At 51.4% G+C, this 5,000-nt stretch overlaps 1 non-coding gene across 1 annotated transcript in view; it reads left to right on the top strand.

Annotated features, from left to right (window-relative positions):
- The first annotated feature begins 4,424 nt into the window (after positions 1-4,424).
- Positions 4,425-5,000, top strand: part of LOC126322929 (small subunit ribosomal RNA) — a 1,893-nt gene continuing 1,317 nt past the window's right edge. Inside the window, exon 1 of the ribosomal RNA XR_007559327.1 lies at positions 4,425-5,000. This exon is cut by the window's right edge and continues 1,317 nt beyond it. This is a non-coding gene — a ribosomal RNA (small subunit ribosomal RNA).

The raw sequence follows: 5,000 nt of genomic DNA, 5'->3' as shown, positions 1-5,000 counted from the left end.
GCCGGCAGGCCGCGAGACCTGACGCCCGGCGGCAAAGAGTGCTCCTCTGAGGATATAGATGTTCCGTTCCGCCGCACAATGGTGACGGTGACCGCTGCCTGCGGTGGCAACGCTGGGCACAGTCGATACTCGCCGTGTGGTGGAAGGTAAACATTATGCGGTACATCAGTACTTTCCTAATAGTTCGGTCGTCTCACGGCACTGCTTAGTAAATGATGCAAGGCCACATATAGATGATTTATGCGAATGTCCCTATACGTGCTGTAAGACTGGGCACACAACGTGAATCGCACGTCAGCCAGACACTCGAACATGCACTACTCTCGGCCTGCAACGGAGACACACAATACGTAAACATCTGGAATGCGACAATGTCGAGTGCACCCTCTCTGCCACATTGCACCGTCGACACTATGATAACCAGACCAGTAGGTCCACCTATAAAAGCACAATACCACACTCCTCCGACAACTACCATTGCTCAGATAAACCAACACCACCAACACACATCCTACACAGAGGGGCACCAAATATCACCACCCGCCCTCGTGTTATACCACATGAAAAATTGCAGAAGTGAGAGACACAGACCCGCCAGCCTCTTGCTACAAGCATCGAACCGACGTGACGTATCTGACGGTGACTCAGGCATCCGCGTACTGCCACCACTATCCACCCCCCCCCCTCTCTGCCCCCTTCCCACACAATACCAAATTTAACCAACTTTATCGCTTAACCTAACTGTGGTTTTACCAGATTATCGCTTAACCTAACTGTGGCTGTACCAGATTATCGCTTAACCTAACTGTGGCTGTACCAGATTATCGCTTAACCTAACTGTGGCTGTACCAGATTATCGCTTAACCTAACTGTGGCTGTACCAGATTATCGCTTAACCTAACTGTGGCTGTACCAGATTATCGCTTAACCTAACTGTGGCTGTACCAGATTATCGCTTAACCTAACTGTGGCTGTACCAGATTATCGCTTAACCTAACTGTGGCTGTACCAGATTATCGCTTAACCTAACTGTGGCTGTACCAGATTATCGCTTAACCTAACTGTGGCTGTACCAGATTATCGCTTAACCTAACTGTGGCTGTACCAGATTATCGCTTAACCTAACTGTGGCTGTACCAGATTATCGCTTAACCTAACTGTGGCTGTACCAGATTATCGCTTAACCTAACTGTGGCTGTACCAGATTATCGCTTAACCTAACTGTGGCTGTACCAGATTATCGCTTAACCTAACTGTGGCTGTACCAGATTATCGCTTAACCTAACTCAATTTGTCCCTTAACCTAACTCAATTTGTCCCTTAACCTAACTCAATTTGTCCCTTAACCTAACTCAATTTGTCCCTTAACCTAACTCAATTTGTCCCTTAACCTAACTCAATTTGTCCCTTAACCTAACTCAATTTGTCCCTTAACCTAACTCAATTTGTCCCTTAACCTAACTCAATTTGTCCCTTAACCTAACTCAATTTGTCCCTTAACCTAACTCAAGTTGTCCCTTAACGTAACTCAAGTTGTCCCTTAACGTAACTCAAGTTGTCCCTTAACGTAACTCAAGTTGTCCCTTAACGTAACTCAAGTTGTCCCTTAACGTAACTCAAGTTGTCCCTTAACGTAACTCAAGTTGTCCCTTAACGTAACTCAAGTTGTCCCTTAACGTAACTCAAGTTGTCCCTTAACGTAACTCAAGTTGTCCCTTAACGTAACTCAAGTTGTCCCTTAACGTAACTCAAGTTGTCCCTTAACGTAACTCAAGTTGTCCCTTAACGTAACTCAAGTTGTCCCTTAACGTAACTCAAGTTGTCCCTTAACGTAACTCAAGTTGTCCCTTAACGTAACTCAAGTTGTCCCTTAACGTAACTCAAGTTGTCCCTTAACGTAACTCAAGTTGTCCCTTAACGTAACTCAAGTTGTCCCTTAACGTAACTCAAGTTGTCCCTTAACGTAACTCAAGTTGTCCCTTAACGTAACTCAAGTTGTCCCTTAACGTAACTCAAGTTGTCCCTTAACGTAACTCAAGTTGTCCCTTAACGTAACTCAAGTTGTCCCTTAACGTAACCCACGTTGTCCCTTAACGTAACCCACGTTGTCCCTTAACGTAACCCACGTTGTCCCTTAACGTAACCCACGTTGTCCCTTAACGTAACCCACGTTGTCCCTTAACGTAACCCACGTTGTCCCTTAACGTAACCCACGTTGTCCCTTAACCTAACCCACGTTGTCCCTTAACCTAACCCACGTTGTCCCTTAACCTAACCCACGTTGTCCCTTAACCTAACCCACGTTGTCCCTTAACGTAACCCACGTTGTCCCTTAACGTAACCCACGTTGTCCCTTAACGTAACCCACGTTGTCCCTTAACGTAACCCACGTTGTCCCTTAACGTAACCCACGTTGTCCCTTAACGTAACCCACGTTGTCCCTTAACGTAACCCACGTTGTCCCTTAACCTAACCCACGTTGTCCCTTAACCTAACCCACGTTGTCCCTTAACCTAACCCACGTTGTCCCTTAACCTAACCCACGTTGTCCCTTAACCTAACCCACGTTGTCCCTTAACCTAACCCACGTTGTCCCTTAACCTAACCCACGTTGTCCCTTTGCCTAACATAGTTCACTGCTCGGAATCTCTGGTGTCGTTGTTATCCTCATGTAGATGTCTTGCGAGTGTTGCTTACTTTCCACATATTCCCGCTATCCACTGTCAATTGTACTGCAATAGGACTATATCGGCCCCCCCCCCCCTCCCCTCTCTTTGTGTCTCTGTCCTCTCAAGCTGGTCGGTCTGGCGTTTGAGTGTTAAATGAGCCTCGCAGCTGTTCAGTTGCATTCAGATGTCGACGCCCTCAGTGTACGTCGTGGTATGGTCTGTGTCCATTGTCCGCTGATGTCGTACGCGTAACCCACACGCTGTACCGATCATCGGTAGTTACGTACAGAGTGAAGTAGTGTGATACGTGTGACCGTACGCTGGCTGTGCCCAACGGTGTCGAATCTCAATTTCCATATGTTGTGCTCGATGCTACTTGTCTCGTCTCCCAATAACAGCTAGGTTGCACTGTGGTACGCCGTAGAGGCGTGTGGGAGGAACGTACGAACGCATTGTATGTCACCCTGGGTCGCTGGGGGTGGTGGTGCGGTGAGTCAGGTCAGGTCAGGTCAGCGTGAGCCGTCTGATGTAGTGACGCTTGTATTCCGACTTTGTCGTATTGCCTCACACAAAGTGCTACCCTGGTGGACCGCGTTCCATATCTGGGACATGCCGCAGATGCCGGTTGACAGTGGATCGCGGAAGGGACATCGCATACGTGCGCGGGCCACCTTCCACGTGTTCTCTTCTGCACATGTCGCAGTGTGTATGTGGTCTGATGTAGCGTGTCGTGACACATGACATCCTGGCATGCAAGAATTGTTGAATTCGCAAATGTAGGTGGACATCTACGTTTACTGCCCAAGATACGCAAATGAACTGGAAATCCGTTGTTGAGCGGTTGTTCACGCTGGAGGTGAATCTGTGATGGCGACGATCGGTACAGCTATTAACCGGTTGTTTCAGCGGTACCCGCCACATCCACACACGTGACTAGGCCCATGTGGGTATGAAGCGATACGCGGCGGTGGCTTGGTGGGACTGTTCCCGGCCGGTGAAGGGGGGCCGCCCGGCGTGTTGGCCGCGCGCTGCGTGGGCGCACGCGCAACAGGCGGCTGGTGGGGGGCGCCGAGTGGCAGGAGCGCCAGCCGACGGGCCCGGCAGGCGGCGCAGCTACGCTGCGGCGCACCCTGCACGCGGCGCCTGGCGGCCAAAGTTGGTTCAGCCGAGCCCGGTGCGAAGCGCGGTGGACATCTGCAGTGTGCTGGTCTGATTGAGGACTGTGTGCGTTGAGGATGCGCCGCCGCCTGGCACTCGGCGCCGCGACGCCGTCTGCTGCTCGGTCGCCCCAGCGGTTCTCGCAGGTGGTTTGTATCGCAGTTGTGCGGACGTGTTGGCGCGTGCGCTGTGCTGGGAGAGTTCGCTTCTGCACCCAAGTGGGGCTTTGCCCTTGTGTGGCGCTGGCGTTGGAGCTGCCGGTCACCATAGGTGGCGCGTGTTGTCTCCCGCCGGCAATGCCACGACAGCACGCTCCCGGGCCTCTGTCGGCAGCGGCAAGCTCAGTTGGGAGCAAGGGTGTTCTCACTAAAACCGTCTACTCGCCTAACTCCGGGCGATTGCGCCTCTCTCGAAACCGACCAAGTACCTAGGACGGCGCTGCGCGCCGCCGGGACCTGAGAGGGTTTCGAGGTGTATCGTGCAGGGGAGCTCGGCCTCCTCCTGTTTGCAGAATAATTGAGCGGACGCTTGCGTGTTCGCGCGGGCCCCCGGGACACACTCCCGGGCGGCCGGCTGCTCAGCTCTAGTTGACGCAGCTCCCTGGTTGATCCTGCCAGTAGTCATATGCTTGTCTCAAAGATTAAGCCATGCATGTCTCAGTACAAGCCGCATTAAGGTGAAACCGCGAATGGCTCATTAAATCAGTTATGGTTCCTTAGATCGTACCCACGTTACTTGGATAACTGTGGTAATTCTAGAGCTAATACATGCAAACAGAGTCCCGACCAGAGATGGAAGGGACGCTTTTATTAGATCAAAACCAATCGGATTGGCTTGTCTGGTCCGTTTGCCTTGGTGACTCTGAATAACTTTGGGCTGATCGCACGGTCCTCGTACCGGCGACGCATCTTTCAAATGTCTGCCTTATCAACTGTCGATGGTAGGTTCTGCGCCTACCATGGTTGTAACGGGTAACGGGGAATCAGGGTTCGATTCCGGAGAGGGAGCCTGAGAAACGGCTACCACATCCAAGGAAGGCAGCAGGCGCGCAAATTACCCACTCCCGGCACGGGGAGGTAGTGACGAAAAATAACGATACGGGACTCATCCGAGGCCCCGTAATCGGAATGAGTACACTTTAAATCCTTTAACGAGTATCTATTGGAGGGCAAG

This window comes from Schistocerca gregaria, unplaced genomic scaffold (genome assembly GCF_023897955.1).
Source record: "Schistocerca gregaria isolate iqSchGreg1 unplaced genomic scaffold, iqSchGreg1.2 ptg000846l, whole genome shotgun sequence".
NCBI classification, from domain to species: Eukaryota; Metazoa; Arthropoda; class Insecta; order Orthoptera; family Acrididae; genus Schistocerca; species Schistocerca gregaria.
This window is presented reverse-complemented; position numbering and strand designations above follow the sequence as displayed.